The sequence below is a fragment of the Marmota monax genome, unplaced genomic scaffold (assembly GCF_021218885.2).
Source record: "Marmota monax isolate L192 unplaced genomic scaffold, Marmota_monax_Labrador192_F-V1.1 WCK01_AAM20220418_F8-fsc00706, whole genome shotgun sequence".
In the NCBI taxonomy this organism is placed as follows: domain Eukaryota; kingdom Metazoa; phylum Chordata; class Mammalia; order Rodentia; family Sciuridae; genus Marmota; species Marmota monax.
In genome coordinates this window covers 140,376-161,555 of record NW_026694665.1, presented here as the reverse complement: position 1 = coordinate 161,555, position 21,180 = coordinate 140,376, and the positions used below count along the sequence as shown (strand labels likewise).

Sequence of the window (21,180 nt, the reverse complement as noted above, 5' to 3'; positions counted from 1 at the left end):
GTCCTGGGGAAACACAGGCCAAGGGTTGGTTGCTCACCAAGAACTTGGCCCATCCCCTAACAGTATCAAAAAAGGAAGTCCGTCGGTTAATTGCTTTCCACTCAATGTGGAAAGGCGGGGGCTAGCCACAGTGCACACTTCTTAAATAATGGGGGCAGTGCTGTTGAGAGGTTGGCAACTTTGATTCAAGTCCCACTTTTCTCACTGGTAAGTAACGTTGACCTTGAACTTTTCACTTTATCTTTTTTGACCTCTATTTGTTCCCCAGGTTCTTCTATAAAACGAATAAGTTTGACATTGCAGGCAGCCCTGGATTAAGTGTACCCGTGCCATTTGCTTGCATGTGACTTTGAGTAGGTAACTTAACCTCTCAGAGACTAGGGGTTTTCTCATCTGGGAAAATGGCTAAGAGCTGATAGGAAAATTAAATCACTGAGATAATACATCTGATACATCAGACACAGCACTGAGCATAGAGATGGAAATTATTGGGCAAATAATGTGGTGGTCTGGAATGAGCAAGGGTTGGTCAGCTTTGGGTGTGAATCTTGCTTCTACCAATTTTTAGCTGCGACCTTAGGTAAGTTACTTGTCTTTTGTGAGTGCTAATTTGTAAAGAGAGATAATACATTCCTGTTTTAGGAGATGTGAAGAGGCAGGATTAAATGAGAGGATCTAACAGGCATACCAACCTCTCTAGCAGAGAAAGAGCCCCCTGAACACTTATTCATCAAGGCAGGGATAATGATTTATGGCATAATGAGCTACTTTTTAAAATGAGTCCATAATGGGAAACTCAAAGTAAAACACATGGTTCAAGAAAAGCCTGCATGATGCTGGTTGGCAAGGGTGTTTGTGGAAATTTCTTTTTCCTAGTATTCACTCACTCCAAGGTCTTAGAACAGGGAATTTGATCATCAGGCTGAAATAGATCCTTCCTGAGTTTTTCTTCTGGTTCCATAGGGCATGGAAAGGAATCCAGGGAACCAGCTGATCTTCTGACGTATTCCTGGTTGGCCATCGATCCATTCCACCATCCATCCTTGCATCTCTCCATCCATCTTGTCATCCATCTTCCATCCAACAAGATGAAACTCCATGTGTTGGGTCTCATAAAGTGTGTCCTATATAAGGTGCCATTTATGAGATATTTTAGTGAGGTAGTGGGTGACATAGGATGGAAGGACTGGGTAAAACAGAAGAAGGGAGACAAGAAAATGGAGATCATTCCACTTTTGAGATAATTCTACTTTTGCAAGGATTAAAGCAGAGAAATGGAGTGGGGCTGGGGTTGAAATAGACTGGGACTCTGTATTTGACGGGAAAGGTGGATAAGAGAGGGAAACTTTGATGATGCAGGAATGGGAGAGACTGATTGGTCAATGACCTTGGTATTGAAAAAATGAATGTGAACCCAGAGTTCAAGAAGATGACCGGCTGAAGAGAGGAGACTTTCAGTTCATCTGTGGATTGGGTGAGAAGGAAGAGTATAGGGAACACATGCTCTGAGGTTGGTAGATGGGTTGGTGAGACACTGTGGAATTTTCTTCTGGGGGTTTCTATTTTCTTAGCTGAGAGCAAAGAGAGGGAAAGACAAGAAGTTATACAATGATAATTTAGTCCTTTGATTGGACCCCCCTGCCCTTTTGAATTAGACCATAAAATTGGAAGAATGCAGGATTTGGAAAATGTAATAGAATTGGCAGATAGTATCTGGGCCCACTTGTGGTAGGTCATAATGCATTTGAAGAAAAGCCAGTGAATATTCTTGTGTGTTTTCTTTTTTCTCCTACCAAATTCAGTTGTTTGGATGAACATTTGGAATGGCAAGATTTAATAAGGGTTTTTCTTTTTCCCCCTCCAGATGAATCTTGGGAAGAGACGAGGAAAGGAATTGGAGTATATGATGGGGAGTGGTGATGATAATCCACACCTGAAGGTAAACACGAAAGAAAAAGAACGAGGCTAGGCAGAGTTGAGGGTCTGATAAAAGGTGGTGCAATCATGGAATTAGCTTATGGAGGTGTCAATGGTTTTTAGAATTGGAAAACTGAAGATGAGGTCGTTTGAAAATAGAACGCTTAGAATTGAGATAATGGAGGGGGTGTAATTACTTGCATAAAAAGGTCTAGGATATGGCTTTGGGGTAGAGTGGCTGAGTTAGGGTAGAGGAAGAAACATCACGGAAGAGAAGAGATCATGGAATTGAGATGCTGGGCTTAGCAGGGATTTCTCTAGGAAAGCAGAAGTACTGTGAGTTGTAACAGAGGCAGTAACTGGAGAGGGTGGCAATGATTCATTCAGGTGCTAGAATTCTGTAGTGATGAGGGGATAATCTTGGAGGGGGCTCTGTGGATGACTATAACAAGAGAGATGGTAGGTTGTTGGGTCAGGCAGCATGATGGTGGAAGCCCAAAGTGTTGGGAGCCAGTGGTGAGAAAGACTCAGAATGGGCAAGCAGGAGCCATCCCTCATCTGAAGGGCGGTGAATGAGGGGTATGGGAATGAAGAGAAGAGCTACCTCTTGAAACGATGGTAGGGGAAGCTATGTCTTTAGGGGAGTTTGGGGATTTTCTTAGGGACTGGTCCTAGGAACACATGGACCCCTCTAAGACTTCCTCCCTGTTGCTGTGATGTTTCTACTTCTTCAAGTGGTCTCCTCAGTCACCATGGATTCTTCTGCACCACAATCTATCACAGTGGCTACACACATAGGATTTGGAGTCCAACCTGGATTCAAGTCCTGTGTTCCTGATCCACTACTTTTTAACTCTGTAACTTTGGGCTCATTAATCAACTTTTCTATATTTCATTTTCTTTAATCAGAAAAATGGGAAGGTAAGGGCCAGGGGGGTACCTCAGTAGTAGAGTGTGCCCAAGGTCCTGGGTTTAATCCTTAGCACCCAAAGAAAATAAGGAAATGATATGGTAATGTGCTCAATTAAGCAATTTTTAATGAAGATTAAGGAAATTCATACAGGTGTTGTGGTGTTTGGAACAGGCCTAGCATATTAGTGGGCTTAGAAGTATTTGCTATTTATTTTATGTTATATTTTGCTATTATTTTTAAATTAAGATTTTGTTCTCAATGGGCTTCTTACTGTGTTAGGACAGAAAGGGAAAGGAAATATTTCATAATGCAATTGACGATACGGGAGTCTTATAGGTAGTGGACCACAAATTATAGAGGACTCAATGGGGGTACTTGGGGAGTTGCGAGTAGGGAATGTTCAGAGGTGTAAGGCATGAGAAGCAGGTAATGAAGGAGTTTAGGGATTCCTGCTCCCAGAAAGACAATTCTGGGTGAAGGGTGATCTTCCCAGGACAATGTAGATCTCAGGGGCTGCCTCTTCCTTTCTGTTGAAGGACATAATTCGTGTGGTTCACTGGTATACCTCCAACTTGACACAGGAACGTCCCTACTGTATTCTCACCAAATAACCAAAAGATGACTTGGGAGATGAGTTTTTCTGTTGACCTGGCCTCTTCTAACACCACACTCCTTTTGGAAATGTAGTTAATCTCTTGGTCAGATTCCCTCTGAATTGTATCAAGCATCTAGGTGTACCTCTGTACCTGCGATTGTAAATAGTTGTGTTTGCAGCTCACCTTACCCATAGCTGAGATAAAAGGTGTTATAACATGTTCTCAAAAGCTGTGTTTGCTTGAGTCTGAGAAGATGCTCTGTCTACAGCAACTACCAAAAATGTTAAAATTGAGACCATACAGACTTAGGAGTCTTGTTGTTTTCTTACAGGGAGGATAGTTCTTTACTTCTTTGGCTGGATGTTCAAGACTTCAACAGTTGTGGGGTCCCTGTGGCTGCCCGTCATTGCCTGCTCAGGGCTCTTGGCTCTTAGGTCATGGACTAATGGGCTATACTGTTCAGCTGCCTGATGATCTCACTGAAGACCTGGGTCCTAAAATCTGTTGCAGACAGTGATATGACAATCAGACTGGATAGAAAATTACCCACAGGTATAGGCTGTTTAACTCACACAGTTTTTTCCAAATTGGGAAATTTAATGCAAATTCCCAGTTTTAGTTGATTTTTTTTTAACACAGAAGATTCAGCCACATAGACTCTGAGATGTTGCATGGCTGCCATTGACTAGAATTCAATAATGGCACCAGTTCTAAACAGGGTGCATGCTCTGAGACACTACAGACATTGAGTCCACTCATTGGGACCCTATCTTTTATGATGGATCTGCTACTTATGGGCATTGAAATTTGTAAGTTGACCCATCTAATTGAGATAGAGGAAGATTTGAGGGTGTGTGCAGAATATAATGTGAACAATTAATCACTACATGGCATATTGATATGCAGGTCACTGAATAGCACCCAAGCTCTTTCTGGTTATTTGTGAGAGTAAACAACTTACATAATCTCTGGGAGGGGAAAAAAAAGGAAGGACCTAACTGATACATTCTGCTCTTCTTGGAAATTTTAAACTTAAATCGGAAGCATGGAAAACAATTGCTTAAATCCTTATCTTCTGCTTGAGAATACCATGATTATCAAAGTAGAAAATGCCTGATTCTTTCCCAGGAGAGTGGAGAATTTTACAGTTCCCTTTCTTTTTTTTTTCTTTTGTTCTGTAGCAACACCAATTATCACCTGATGGACTCTGTGTGTGTGTGTGTGTGTGTGTGTGTGTGTGTGTGTGAGAGAGAGAGAGAGAGAGAGAGAGAGAGAGAGAGAGAGAGAGAGAGAGAGATATCACCCAGAGCTTTTGGAAACAGGTAGTGAAATATTACATTATTTTTGCCATAGCAATTGTAAAAAACTGAACAGTTACATGACAGAAGATATTTTTTCTCGAGAACAACTCAGCTTCTGACTAGCTGTGACCACCAACGAGTTATTTAACCTCTCTGAGCCTTGGTGTTCACCTCTATAAATCTGAGGAGTAATGTTTTATCTCTCAATTTTTTTTTTTTTTGTTCTGAAGATTCAATCAGATCCTTATGTGGAAATGCCTGGCACAAACCCTCCCTTTGAGAAGGTACCCAGTGAATCTTTCTATTCAGGGAATTCTCAAGATAAGAACCCCTGAACACCCAGGGAATTCTCAGAGGTGGTCCACACAGTCAATCTCCAGAGCCCAGACTCTGATAATAGTCTTGAGCATGGGGAACTGAGGTTCTGCCCTCTGGAATTGGTACCACCAGACCCTCAAGAGAGAGTGGTCTGCTCATTTGTTGATTTGAGAGCTCGAGGGGATTTCTCTCTCTCTCTCTCTCTCCAAGTGTCAGGCTATAACATTGCTGCTCAAAGCAGTAATTTCCCCTGGGGAACAAGGGAAGAAAAATTCTTTGGCTACAATTCTCTGACTGATGTCTATTTGCTTGGGGACACTTCCCTTAGGGAGGTGAGTTGAACAGCACTGATTTTTCTAAAATAGTCCACATCAAAGTTTCTCCTTCCCCATGAGTCATTAAACCTATTGAGGTGACAGGCATTTATGGAGCACCTTCTGCTTACTAGGCACTGCAGTAGGCTCTGGGGTTACAACAATGGTCAAGACGATGTGCCTGTGGTCTTCATGTAGCTGCTGGTCCAGGGGAGGAGATGTGAAAGTAATCAGACAATTGAACACAGTGTGGTAAGTGCTGCTAAAACCAGTGAGGACTTCAGATGCCATGGGAGTTCATGGAAAGGGCAATGAAACTATCTGGGGGAAATTGGGGACTCTTTTCTGGAAGAGTGCTATGGTCTGTAGGTTTGTGCTCTCCTCCAATCCATATGTTGAAGTCTTAATCCTCAATGCCTTAAGAGGTGGGGCCTTTAGAAGAGGATTAGGTTGTAAGGGTGGAGTCCTCATGAACAGGATCAGTGCCCTTACGAAAGAGACCATGTAGTAGGAGTAAAGGTGACCCTTATCCCTACTATGTGAGGAAAGAAACAGATGGCATGTCCATGAGCCAGAAAAGGGGCTCTTGCAGACATTGAATCCATGGATGCCTTGACATCAGATTTCTCTGTCTCCAAAACTTTGAGAAATAAGTGTCTATTGTTCATAAGCTACCCAGTGTCTGCCATTTTGGTAAAACAGCCCAAACTGAATAAGACAAGATGGTTAAGTTCCCATTGAAAGATTAAAAGAAGAGTAGCAAGGTTGACAAGGATGGGGACAGGCAGGATTACCTTCCATAATTTGGCCAGAGGTAATAATCTGTGAAAGACCGGGTGCATAGCTCTGTGGTCCAGTGCTTGTCTAGCATGCAGGAGGCCCTGGGTTGGAGCCCCAGCATGAAATCAAAACCAAAACAGGCAAACAGACAAAAACCAAAAAAAAAAAAAAAAAAACCCCAAACCAAAAAAAACTTGTGCAAAGGCTCAGGGCAAGAGAACAGGGCATGCATGGTGAGAGGCTTGCCAAAGCTCATCAGGACTTGAGTGCTGTTAAGAAGGAAATCTCTAGGGGCTGGTCACTCATATCAAGGAATCTGGATTTCATCCATGAATTTTCCCAGACATCCCAACATTTTGAGGTCTAGTCTATGTCTCCAAGACAACTTCTTCCATCTCGAAGCTGTTCATTCATCCTCCCTTTTGAAATGTATGGTCATCATACTTGTTGCCTGTGGATATGGAAAGAAGATGTCCTAGCCGGGCACACATTATTGGGGTAGTGCCTCTTGCATCTCTGTTCCAGAGTCAAAATGATGTCTCTCAAGTTTCGATTCGGAAAAAATACTGCTCATATTTATATGAGCAGTATGACATAATTCTCCTGCTTCTGCGGCTACCACAGATCCCCAAACTTTCAGGAATTTAAAATATGGCAAGTTTTGCCCAATTCGCAGACCTCAGACTCAAGTTTGCAAAATAAAGGACAATTCTATAATATTTCCACCATAGAATTTGTTTTCTCTCTTCAGCACGATGCCACTGAACAGATAGTATCATTTCAGGGCAAATACAACCAAGTCAGTGTCTCCCTTTTCTTTTTATTTTATGATTGCCCCCAATTTCCAGGCGACTTGGGCACTGACAAGCCATCGGGAGTGGCAGCTGGTTCTTGGCCATCATGTCCTCTCTTCTGTATCTACCACTGGGGGCCTTACTGCCATTGGTTCCATCGGTCACTGCCCATTCTTCCTGCTCTCCTTGGGGATGTCTAAGGCTTCATCTTTTTCCTAGTGGTTGTGATAAAAGTTACTCTGAACCTCCACGAGGTGACCAGGGGATATCAAGCCTCATCAGTCCTGAAGATTAAATGGGAAACATTTGGCTCCTTACCTTGCCCATAGGGAATGAGAGGCCAGGCCCATTTATCTGGACCCTTGAAGCCAATTTCTCTATTTTTGTGGCTCCAGATGGGGTGGAGGTGGAGAACTCCAAGACCTTGTTCACTTTCCTAAACCCTGCTCAGCTGGCAAGCTCTGGTTCCTTCTACTTTTGGATTTATGCTCTCTTATCCCTCTGGGCCCAAACCTCAGAGGATCAGAACACAGAGGACCCTCTCAGGACTGCTCATAGTTTCCCCTTTCATCTCCCCTTTTAGGGATTTTAATCTAATATGAGTAGTAGTGAAAACTGGCTCCAACAGATCATGGAATTCTTTTTGCCCACTTTTTTGAAATAAACTCTACTTGGGGTCTCTCTGGGTTCTGCTTTGGAACTACAGTCTCCCAAAATTTTGCCTCTGTTATGGGCTCCAATGTTGATTTTGAAACCGGAAAGCTGAGCATGGATTTCTCTCTCTTTTACATATGTCACAACCTTCCCCAAGGAGCATTGGAATAGAATGACCTCACCATTGATCCATGGGAAGGAGGAGTAAAGGAATAATTGGGCAAAACTCTCCTGGTTTAGCTCTGTGATCGAGTATACCTTCACAAGAGAGTTTACCCGTTGTGGATCATAAAACAGGAAGCACTGACAAATCTTAGAGTGGGCTGTAGCTTGGAGAGGACAAATTGAGTGTTGTCTGTGGTCTAAAATACTAGGTAAAAAGAACCATTTACTTTCTTCCCTACTCAAAAGGCATATCAGTGACAAAATACAAGTGACAGAAATGTTCCCTTGAAAAAATATATACCCTCCATCATCTCGCTCTCTGTCTTCGTCTCTCCATCTTTAGTTCAAGTCTAATTAAGCCTGTGTGCCTAGGAGAATGCGATCACTCTTGCTTACTATCCCCTCCTAGTACAAAAGGATGGAGATGTCAGTTCTGTCCAGAAAACTCACTACAAACAGACCAAAGCTTACCAGCAGCTTCCTGATGGCTCTCTCATCAGCCTGCTGTTTGGAACTGGGAAGTTCTGAACTCTAGACCAAAAGACGATCTCAGTGCTCAGACCCTGAAAATCGCAAAGAAATGACTTACTCTTTGTTATAGGGAGCCGCTTCAGAAAACACTCTAAGTCCAAATTCAAATCAAAGAGAGTTTTATTTATTTTATGGCCAAGGACGGTCACCCATCCATAGAGGCTGAAGCTCTTGAGAACAGCAACTTCCTGGTCTGTGTCTTGGAATTTAAGGACAAAAACCACAGATCAGGGACTTTCCTTAGCACATGCAAGCAAGCCAATCACAGAAGCTAAGACAGCAATTAGCACAGCAACTTAAGACAATCGCATCTTGGGTTTGAGCAGGTGTTAGACAACCATATCCTGAGTTTGAGTAGGTGGTTGGTGGGGGCGAGAATCTACTTCAAACTCTTGGGTCACCAAGACCACCATATCACGAATTGAGTACATTTTGTGGGGTACAAAGTACAGAAAGCAATATATTATAAGAAAACAGCTTTCATTTCAGTTTCTCAGAGACAGTTATTATAACAGTTTTTTTTTTTTAATAGAAGGTAGCAAAATACAGTCTTAGGCCTGTTTATGACAGTTCTTGCTTTATAATTGTCTTATCTCACTTATCAAAATCTTATATATATATATATATATATATATATATATATATATATATATATATATATATATATATTAACTAATCTATAACCTATAACTTACACTCTTATTGATTATATTTAGCAATTCACATCACAACAATCTTGATGGGGGGAAACTTCGAAATATCTGGGACTTTAGACCATGCCAGATAATTTATGCTAATAATGTGATTTATGGTGAATGCCATAAATCAGTGTTGGGGACCCCGACACATCTGCTTTTGTTTTCCTGGGATCCTTGAGGACGCTGGATCAGCTTGACTTCTGGAGGGACTGGAGGCTGAGGATATAAGGTCTGTCACGTGGGAGCTCTCTGCAGACATGACTCAGCTCTAGTAGTGCTGTGGTTTAGATATGAGGTGTCCCTCGAAAGTTCATGTGTGAGACAATGAAAGAGTGGTCAGAGGTGAAACGATTAGGTTATGAGATGCCACCTCTTGCCTAGTTTCAGAGTCTCCACGGCCGTTAAACATTTCTTTTCCAGTTGACCCCCGGCTGGTTCTTCTTCATGTGATCCCTTCAAGGAAGTCAAATTTCCTTTGTGAGGAGGTCCCCTGCCTACTGGCTCTATAGCCTAATTCAGCATCTTTGTTGAGGAACCATCCCCTTGACCAGCAAGATTGCTCGGATTTCCTTGGTTTCAATGACTCAATTTTCATTCACTTTACTGGTCCACTCCCTCTGCCGCCTCTTCTACCTTAGTCATCATTTGGGATAACTCAACCTACAAAACCATATACTTAGAAATGTGGCTCTGCAACCCTGTGCAACTAGACATTCCTGGATCTTCATGGAGTCAGAGATGTCCATCGTTATTTCACTTCTCCAAACCATACTTACTCCTCTGTAAAGTGAGGGAGGATTACATGAGATCAGACCCAGAAGAGTTTTGGCGTAATGCTTGGTACCCACACACCAAAGCACAGTAAGACCTTGATGGTGGACCGTGGTGGTTAATTTTATGTGTCAACTTGACAGGACCCAGGGATGCCCAAAATATCGATTTAAACACGATTTCTGGGTGTGTCTGTGAGGATGTTTCTGCAAAAGATTGACATTTGAATTGAACTGAGTTAAGCAAATTGCCCTTTGCAATGTGATTAGGCAGCATCCAATCTGGGGTGGGCCCAAGAGGAACAGAAAGTAGGAGGTTGAATTCTCTGGCTTGCTTTCTGTCTGACTCCTTGAGCCGGAACATCCATCTTCGACTGCTCTTGAACTAGGACTCATGCCACCAGCACTCCTGGCACTTGAACTGGATTGTATACCAGTGGTTTTCCTCTGTCCTTAGCTTAAAGACAGCATCTTGTGGGATTTCTCACCCTCCTTAACTGTGAGAGCTAATTTTTTTTTTTAAATAAATCATGCCTCAGTATGCCCTATGGATTCTGTTCCACTGGAGAACCCAGCTTAATCCAAAGGTTATACTTGAATGTGTTCTGTAATGTAATTGGCATCTGATTTTGGCCTTGCCCTTCCTCTTTCTTAGGCTAGATTTAATCACCTATCCCTCCAAGGGCTTCTCATGCCTGCCCTTATCCTTCTCATCTCCCTGTCTCCCTTCCATCTCAATGCTGTGTCAGTCCCGGGTGCTTGTCTTCACCACCCTCTGCCCTGAAGCTGCTGGACCATGCTGGAGAAAAATCGCATAACCACGCTGAATTGGTTCCATTAGCAATTTATAAGCTTCCCAGCCTCAGCTGGACCAACAGTGCCACTCAGTCATCTTTTAATTATCTCTGGTTGCCTTTCACTCTCTCTCGGCCTGACCTACACTTGCCCCACTCAACCCTCTTCATTCCCAGCTCATGCCCAGCTCAGGAGAAAAGAGAGACCGTCAGATGTAATTTTTTTTTCCAACTGTGCCTCTTCTAATTACTTCTAAATCTGTCTACATTTTTACCTGTCTGTACTTCCTTCATGATTCTATCTGGAGAGCTTATTACTCATCACCAGAGTTAGCCTCTCTTGATGCCTGAGATCTACTGACTCTCTTTCCTGTTTTCTTCTCCAGGAAAAATTCAGTTGATTCTCTTGCATCTCTACCGTCTTCCCCTTTCTCCAGATATTTCTCATATGTACAATTATGCTCTCATTTCTTTTAGGCACACCTTGTTACATATATTGTGCTTTTCTTTATGGCACTCCACATAGTTATGCCATATACAAATCGAAAGTCTGTGGTCACCCCTCATGGGACAATTTTTTCCACCAGCTAAGAAAATTATTAACATTTTTTAGCAATAATGCATTTGTAATCAAGGTATGCACGTTGCTTTTGAAGATATAACACTATTTTTCACAAACTAGACTGTGGCATATTATGAACATAGCTACTGGGAAACCAATGTCATGTGACTGGTTTTGTTGTCAGACTACTACCGTGATCTAGAAGCAAATTGGTAATATCTCTAAGATAAGGATTTACTATTTCTTTCTACTTTGCTCCCCTTTCAAGATCTTCCCTGTATGTCCTTCTGTTTATCATTGCCCATGTAGTTGGTATCTGTTCTTGCCTAGTGGTCCTTGACCTTTGCTATCTGGATTTGGTGGATTCATATGATGGAGCTTTAAAAAATTCCCAGGATTGGGCTGGGGATGTGGCTCAAGCGGTAGCACGCTCGCCTGGCATGCCTGAGGCCCGGGTTCCATCCTCAGCACCACATACAAACAAAGATGTTGTGTCCGCCGAAAACTAAAAAATAAATATTAAAATTCTCTCTCTCTCTCTCTCTCTCTCTCTCTCTCTCTCTCTCTCTCTCTCTCAAAAAAATTCCCAGTATTATTCCTTGTTCCAGGACAATTAAGCCAGAGTCTGTGAGTTTGGGACCTAAGTATTGGCATCTTCGAAAGTTTCCCAAGAGATTCTAGGAAGCAGTCATGGCTGAGAACCACTGTTCTATGTCCTCACCTCCACTTGGAATCTCTGTACAACCATCCAACTTTCTCTTTCTACCTCTCTTCTGAAACTGAACTTCCTATGGTTGCCAAAGGCTTCTATGGTCCTCCATCTTCAAGCCTCTACCTATTCAACATTTATGGACCATGTGACTATTAATGCACATTTTCTTGAGCTTCCATGGATGGCCCTGATCTCTCCTACTCTTCTCCCAGTTAGATTTCGATTCTGTGGCCCTTCTTTGGGTTCTTTTCATCTCTTGGTGTTCCCATATCTTTGCTCTTACTGATTTATGCATTCGTCAGCAGAAATACCCATTCCATCTCTTCTCTTGCTTTTCTATCGATATGCTCCACACTAAATTGTGCAAGCTACAATTTGGAGGCATTATTGGCATAGCTCCCTCTCTCACACATTCATCTAATTGGGCCCATAATGCCGTCAATCCATCTTACTCCTGCTCGAAAAACCTCTTCTAAGTCTCATTTGCAATAAAATAAATCCAGACCCCTCAACCTGCACAAGAAGAGCCTTCACAACCACATTTGGCCTTCTGCTCCTGTTTTTAGCCATTACTTGCCCTCCGTTCCTTTACACCGAGGCATGCCGTTCATTCATGGAGTGAATCTATATCCATCCATGCTTCCACAGATATTCTTTCTTGGACTCCCTTCTGCCTTTCTCTCTACATAGTGACCTACCACTGATGTTTAAGGTCCAGAGAAAATGTCAGGTCTTCCTGATGCTCATTATTCATTTGTATTCATGTAGAACTTAATAGCTAACTTTAATTAAGCACTTACCAAAGTGTTGAATGCTCACTGATTTATTTTCTGTCTCTCCTGCTTCATGATGAATTCCTTGAGGGCAGAGTCCATGAATCAGCTATCAATTTCTCTGTGGTTTCCAGCACCAGTTCTGGAACAATGGAGACCAGTAGGTGGAACAGCCAATAAAGATGATGTGGACGTGGTCCAGACAGAAAGGGAGAGCAGGACACAGACTCGCCATGAAACTTTGTGTGGGGAGAGTAATGTGGCATCCCTGTCACATGGAACAAGTACTAGAGTTGCTCCCCAAATATCCCTTGTTCCTGGTTTCAGGAACAGAATGCTGGGCTGGAGAGCCGCACTTGACATAATATGTTATATATATAAGGGTTTTATGCCTGAATGATGCGAAGGAGCAGAATTGGATTATTTCCCTGCCCTAGGAAATAGCCATTTAGTAAGCAGTAATGGGATCAACATGTACTGACAGAAATTTTCTACAATCCCCCAGGGTAGAGATCAATGGGGAGAACTCTCTTAGAGAGATGCATGGGTCTCATCCTTGGAGATAAAGAGAGACTTGTTAAATCAGGTGAGTACATGGGGAGCTCTCAAGGCAGAAGGCAGTACAGAGGGCTCTGGTTGGACCACTCCTCCACATGTCCTTCTGAGACAATTATCCTAACTGAGATTCTCTCCTTGTACAAGGACATTAGCAGTCTTTCCTGGAGGGCATAGATCTTTGCAAAGCTTCTTTCCTTTATCCTTCTGATTTCTTCAACTCACTGGTATTTCTGGGTCTTGGATCCCTTGCCCACATCACCATTATATCTACTTTCAATCATATAATGTAGGATCCTTAGTATTGGAGACTTAACATTTTGTGAGTCATATTTTTTGCATCACATCCCAATGACCCTTGATATTTAGCAAGTTGTCATGTTGCTGAAGTATAAGGTGAAATGCTTTGTGATAGCAGGGCTGGAGTTAGCAAGTCAGTGAGCCAAAGATCAGATGCCCAGCCTTTGCATTTCATTATGGCTCCTTCTATTCATTTATTCAACAAATACTTTTTGAGTACCTACTATGTACAAACCCTTATTCTAGGTCTCATCTAGAGATGAATAAAAAAAGGTGCTCTGTTTCATGAACTGTCCAGTACTTTTGGGAGGAATTTGAGGAGTGAAGTTAAATAAGCGTAACTGAATTTCATGTGGCAATATTTCCCATGAAGGAAGTGAATCAGAGTGCTGTGATGGCAAGTGGGAGGGAGGTGTCAGTATGAGAAGAGAGAATGGCATCATGGCAGCATTATTCACAATAGCTAAAAGGTGGGAACAATCTAAGTGTCCATCAACAGTTGAGTGACTAAACTCCATGCAGTATGTCCCTACAAATGCATATTATTCAGACATAAAAAGGAATCTTTGACAGGTGATACAACATGGATGAACCTTGAAAACATCATGCTAAGTGAAAGAGTCCACGAATCCAAAGGACAAATACAGTAAGATTCTGTCTATAGGATAAACTATTTAGAATAGGCAATTCATAGAAATAGAAATTAGATTTGAGATTTGATTTTTTGAGAAATTAGATTTGTTGCTTTATGGATATGGAGTTTCTACTGGGGGTGATGAAAAAGTTTTGAAAAGATATGGCGGTGAGGGATGCTCAACGTTGTCAATGTATGGAATGCCACTTAAAAATGAGAAACCTGGCAAATTTTATGTTATGTCTGTTTTACCAAATTAAACCAGATTAAGAGGGAAGACTTGCAATGACAAGAAGGAGTGGCCATAGCTGGAGGGAAGGGACATTTCTATTGAAGCAAACAGCTGGTACCCACAGCCTAAGGCATGGTTTTCTGTTGCTCTGTAACTTTCATGAAATGTTAAAAATATGTTTCTTTGTCCAGAAAAAGACTTCAAAATGGAAGTTGACTGTCAGTGTTAGTAGGGGGAGTGCAGGGGTCTGAAAGTGCTGGTGAGTTTAGGGATTTTAGGAGACCTTGGTATGCATCAGGAAGGCTGAGGGTTTTCTGCAGTAGAGGTGGTTTGCATGCCTGGTCTCCCACAGGGAACATCTTGACACCACTGGAGACTGTACTGATTTAGCTCTGGATCTCTAAAACTTTGCCCACTTGGACTAACAACGTTAAACCAGTAGGTGGGGGAAATGGAATCCCACCCTAGATGCACCAATAACTAGTTGTGTGCTTACAGATACAAAGTTCAATCTAACTGGACCTCAATTTCTTGTTTCATAGGATATAGGATTAGGATGAGATTAAGGATGAATAAATATATGGCATTCACATGCTCTCTCAGATGCCTGGCAGCAGGGTCAGATGGTGACCTGTGGGCACCCTCGGCCCCGTTGACTTTCATCCAAACCAATACTCTTTACACAATTGTTCAATATTTATTTGGCTGGAGGGGGAGGGAGAGGTTAAAAGCAAATGATTTTATTTATTAAAAAAACATTACATCTGTTAATTTACTTCACAGGGATAAAGCAGAATGGCAGAAAATTTTTCTAAACGGTTCCCTTCTCAGTGTATTCTTATTTTCTCCTTGTGTTTCCCACACCATCACAAAGGAAACCTAGATATGAGGTATCCCAGGGAAGATGCATTACCAGCAAATAGGCCAGTCCCCTGTATCTGTAGGGATCACGTTCAAGGCTCCCAGTGGATGCCTGAGACTGGGGACAATCCCCAACACTAGAGGAATTGTGTTTTTTTCTTTAACTACATATTTATGAAAGAGTTGATGTATAAATTAGACACAGTAAGAAATTAACAACAACAATAATAAAGTAGCACAGTTTTAACAATATGTTATCATGAAAGTTATATGAATGTGGTTTCTCTCCCTTCTCTCAACTGCCATGAGGAGGTAGTATATAAAAGGCAGAGAAGCTGGAAAAAGGGATGATTCACATCCTGGGTGGGCCAGCATGAGATTTCTTCACATTGCTCAGAACAACCATTGGAACTTGATGAACTGTTTATTTCTGAAATTTCCCATTAATATTTTTGGACTGCAGTTGGCTGGGGACAATTGAAACTACGGAAAGGAAAACCCAAATATAAGGAGCGGGGGGGAATGCTATATATGCTTGCCTAACTACATGGCTATCTAAAAAAGTGTACTTGCCAAGAGTAAAATCACCAAATAAAACATACCTGGGTTATGTTTTGCCTGAGAACTGACACTTTGTGAACCTGGCGGTGTATTCTCATAATTAATGTCATGATAATCTTCTGTGGGTAACCACTGGTGTTTCAAGTAATTTTCTTCTTCTCGCCCAAATTAAGACAAAGTTGGATTGCAAATTTTGGACTGAACTTGAGATCAGGAGATTAAAAGAAAGGAAGATCAAATGTCAGCTGCATTAGCTTCATATTGATTGGAGAAAATGGTGGGATTTGTTGTTACATATTCGTATATGCGCACAGTATAACTAGAATTTATCCAATAAATTCCTCAGTATTTCCCATGTCCCTTCTCTCCTCCCTTCTCCTTGTCCCTTTCCTCTATTGATCGACCTTCAATTTTCATGAGATCCGTGCCTCCCCACCTTTGTTTTCCTTTTTCCTTTGTAGCTTCAACATATGGGAAAAAAAGTATAACCCTTGACCTTCTGAGTTTAGCTTATTTCACTTAACACAATGGTCTCAAGTTCCATCCATTCTCTGCAAACGACATAATTTCATTTTTATTTCTGGCCGAATAAAAGTCCATTGTGTATATATATACCACATTTTCTTTATCCATTCATCCATTGATGAATACCTAGGACTGGTCCCATGGTTCGGCTTTTGTGACCTTTGCATCTAAAAATATGGGTATGCATGTATTCCTACAGTATGATGACTTTAATTCTTTAGGATCAATACAGAGGAGTGGTATTAGCCACATGGTGGTTACAAGCCTAGTCTTTTGAGGAAACTTCGTACTGATTTCCATAGTGGTTGGATTAATCTACAATCCAACCAATAGTGTAAAAACGTTCCTTTTTCTCCACATCCTCTCCAGAATTTATTATTGTCTGTATTCTTGGCAACTGTCATTTTTATTAATGTGAGATGAAATCTCAATGCACTTTTGATTTGCATTTTCCTAATTGCTAATGATGTTGAACATTTTAAAATATATTTGTCAGCCATTTATATTTCTTGAAAGTGGTTTTTAGATCTGTAACCAAAGGGATTTATTAATCTCTACTTCCCATTTGACAAATTCAGGGGCATAATCCACTTTAGAGGCTTCCTTGGGAAGATTAGGTAAGAAGACACAAGTTGATTATTATTTAGAAGTCAAGAAAAATAGCCATATTGTAGTCTAATTAGAGAATTTACTTCTCTGAAGACAAGTACAGCTGTTGTCCTATGACTTCTTCCCTGTCCTATGTTAGATTTGTTTGTTTGTTTGTTTGTTTTGTTTTTTTTTTGGTTTGGTTTGTTCTTGGTAGCTATGAAAGATTGTAAAGCAAGGAAAAGTCTCAATCTTTATATATGTCTTAAAACACCCACACTGTTTCTCGTACTCAATTTATGGTTCAGGGATGTGTAAAATTCCAGGTTGGCAGTAAGTTCTCCCTTTGAATTTTAAAGGCTTTGCTGCGTTATATTCTACTATCTAATGCTGCTTATAAGAGCCCATTGCATTTCTGATTTCTTACCCTCATTATGAGACCAATTAGTTTCTTCCTCTTTGGACACTTTTAGAATCTTTTCTTTATCTTTTGGTTCTGAAGTTTCAAGATGATGTGTCGACTTTTTATTATGCATCCTGCAGAAGATTTTATGAGCTACTTCAGTCTGGACAAATATAGCTTTCAGTTTTGAAGAATGTTTTCCTATTTTACCTTTGATGATTTTTATTTATTTTCTTTCCTGCTTGGAAATCCAATTCTTCAGCTAGCATGATTTCTGGAAAAAAATATTCCTTTCTTTTCGCCACTATTTTCTACTTCTTGATGTTTTGGCCCATTTCCAATATATTTCCTCAGCCTGATATTCTATTATTGAATTTTTGTTTTTCAAATGTTTCAATTTCTAAAAATTCTTGCCCTTCAAAAGGTTCTTTTGTGAGTGTGCTGTGATGTTTATGATAGGTGTCCATAGGGACAAGAGGTATTTTTACTTCACTAAAGATACAGATAAAAACATGGAGATTCTTGCTGTTACTTCTTGAGTCATCTCTGTATCCTCTGGTTTCCTTATTTATGTTTGTGGTTTTTCCACTCTGTTTTTCTGCTAGAGGTTCTTTTTAAGTATTTCATAAGCCTTCCCTGGCTATTTCTTTTTTTGTGTGTGGTTAAAATATACATAATACAAAATTTTCTATTTTAACTATTTCTGAGTATACACTCTGGTGGTGTCAAGTACATTCACACTATCAGTCAACCATTATACCATCCATTTCCAGAACTTGGTGGGTCATCATTCTGAGTTTAAACTCCCCTCCTTAAATACTAACTTTCCATTTACCTTCCACTCAGTGTCTGATAACCCCTAGTCTACTTTCTCTATCAACTTGACCATTCCAAGTACCTTCTATAAGTGATATTGTATGATGTTTAACCTTTTGTTCATGGCTTGGTTCATTTAATATAATGTTTTCAAGGCTGATCCATGCTGTGTAGCACATATCAGAATTTCATTCTTTTTTTTTTAAGTCCGAATAATATTCCTCTGCCTGTCTGTACCACATTTTGTTTACCCATTCCCTTTTCAATGGATATTTGGGTTGCTTTCATCTTTTGGCAATCATGAGTAGCATAGCTGCGAACATGAGTGTACAAATATCAGTTCAGATCCTTGTTTTCAATTTTTTAAAGGTATTTTTTTAAAGTAAGAAATTATATGTGTGTTATGTGTGACACTTGTCAGGGGACACCGTGGGTGAATGGGTTTCAGGCAAGCTGTTTGTTAGAGGATTCCAAGAATCATCCATTTCAGAGTCATATTCCTCAGGCTCATGCTTTCTTCTCTATATTTAGCAGAGATAGCAAAACATTTATGATATACAATATGCCCAGCACCTAGGACAGAGCCAGGAATTTGTTGAATGAGTGGCCTATGGGTGACATTCTTTCTCAGAAATAATTTTCCATATATTCTGTTATTGGTAATTTTAGTGGTCATTTTGGAGTTCAGAAATGGGATGAGGGCAGCAATCAAAGTGTATGTTAGTGCTCAACATATCTTAAAATTTGGAAAATCCTCTGATATGTCTCCTCTGATTGGTCCTCTGAGCAGACACCCTATTGTATATGCACCAACTTTGTATATGACTGTAGGTGTATCAGGAACAACCAAATGATGGCTTCATCTCAGGATGCCATGGGATGCCTGTAGGGATTGAGGTGGCCAGGGGAGACTGAGAACTGAAAGAGACTAGGTCTCAGGGAAGCTGGGATTCCTGCTTAGGGCCTTGACTTGAATTCTCAGATGCTCTGCATTACCTTTCCATGAAGCAAGCTACCTAGTTCTGTTGGTTTTACATGAAAATTTCACTTTTGTAACTTTTATTTAAATAGTCTTTTTTTTCTTTTTTTTTTTTTTTTGAAGCAAGGGTAATTTCCATTTGAGCTTTCTCACAGACAGGACTCTGGTATCATTTCAATTCTAGTTTTTGAGCAATGCCGGGGATGAGGACAGAAGAGGAGATCAGAGCCCGAGCAGCTGGTATCTGCTTCAGCCTCTTCCTGAGCCGCCTCAGAGTCAGCAGAGAATAGGAATAAGTCATTGCTATTCCCTGCATGGCCCCAGAGCAAACTTGGGCCCTGATGTGTGGATACAGAGGGGTGTTTGCACTGGCTTCTAACTTATGTTCTTCTTTCTAATCTTCCTTCTCGGCTCCTGGGAAATTTATGTAAAAACCAATGCATGTCTACTTAAGTTCTGCTCCCATTGATGTTATTGGTATTCATTTATTTACTTTACAAGTTCCTAGATGGATTATGTAAGATTTGGCAGTTGCTTTCTTGAAGTCTTGCACTTTTATCAGCAGAACACCATCTGCCATCATCAGAGAGTGGTGGTTGTACATGAGCCTCAGGATTTGGTTGATGTCCTGTGCACTAGACTTGCATAAGTCTCTGCAGCCTCTGCTAATGAGCGTAAGATGGTTACTAGGGTCTGCTATTATATTAGAGTGCTGTTATATTATAATAGGGTGATTATAAATTCTGCAGTTCCACTAGTCTTATGTTACACAGAATTGAAACCAACTCTGCAGACAGGCAGGAAAACTTTTGACTTTGTCTCTGCCTCATTCATACGTTATCACCAACTGGAAATCTAACACTTTTTTAAGGACATTTTTTTCTCTTTCATCATATGATTCTTAGAATTTTTTTTTTTACTAAAATAACGTTTACCAACAATAAATGCTCAGATCTTAACCTTAGACTGAGATGAGTTTTGACAAATGTGTTTATGTATGCAATGAGCCATCCCCCCTCAATATGTAGAACTTTCCTTCACTCCAATATGTTCCTTCGGCCCTATTCTAATCAATCTCCATGGTTTACAAGTAATCAGGCTCTGATTTCGATCTCTCTAAAGATTTATGTCATAGGTTCTAGACCTTCTCATGAGCTCAATTGTCTGTTTTAATCATGCACAGTGCCTACATTTTTGTCTGGCTTCCTTTGCTCATCTGTATAATTGTGTGTATTAGTAATTTGTTTAATTGCTGCAGAACAATAGTGTTTTTTATTCCACATATACATTCACCTATTGTTGGACATTTGTTTCTGGTTTGGGGTTCTCATGAATGAAGCTGCTATAAACTTTTATACAAGTCTTTTTGTGGGTATCTTTTCACTTCTCTTGGGTAAACACTTGGAGTTAAATAGCTGTATCGGGGGTAGGTGCACATTCAAAGTTCCTGTTGCCTTTACTTCTAGTTGTTTTAACATCATTACCATCATAAACAGAATTCCCCCTTTCAATTTTCTAAATGTTGTGAAGAAGGAGAGTCATTTAAAAATTTATTGGTTAATTAGAGTCTTTGTTATTCACTTTTGTTGGTTCTTTTTAATTTTCTTTTATTTTGCCCAATTAATACATGAATAGTCTCATCATAAAGAATTCAAAAATTAAAAAGATAAAAGAAAATAATAAGTAAATGCCATCCCTTGCCTTCCCTCCACCTCCCACTTTCTCCCCCAGAGATTAGTGAATGCTAGAAATCAAGTGAACTGTTTTCAGATCTCTTTCTAAGTATTTAAATAATGTGTGTTTTGGCAGGATGCTGCCTCTAGATATTGTAGGTTCATGTAGTTATCATGACAGGTTTTTAGCAGAAGGCAGTAAAATATCTTGTTCTTCCAAAATCAGAATATCATTATAATCTATGACAGCTAGAAGTCAACTATCTTGAAAAAGGGGCATCTTTTTGTGATTTGCACACAGGTCTCATGTGAGCCTTACATTTAATATTTACTATATATATATATATATATATACATATATATATATATATATATATACATACATACATACATACATATATCTTTTTTTTGAGAGAGAGACAGAGAGAGAGAATTTTTTAATATTTATTTTTTAGTTTTTT

General features: G+C 40.4%; 1 long non-coding RNA gene across 5 annotated transcripts in view; it reads left to right on the top strand.

Annotated features, from left to right (window-relative positions):
* The first annotated feature begins 252 nt into the window (after positions 1–252).
* The window catches only part of LOC124078507 (uncharacterized), a 68,894-nt gene continuing 47,966 nt past the window's right edge, over positions 253–21,180 (top strand). For 3 of the 5 annotated variants that reach the window (XR_006846936.2, XR_006846934.2, XR_009224789.1), the window contains exons 1-2: positions 253–1,133; positions 1,865–1,939. This is a non-coding gene — a long non-coding RNA (uncharacterized LOC124078507). The remainder of the gene's footprint in view (positions 1,134–1,864; positions 1,940–21,180) is intronic. The other 2 variants (XR_006846935.2, XR_009224790.1) reach the window with 1 other exon arrangement.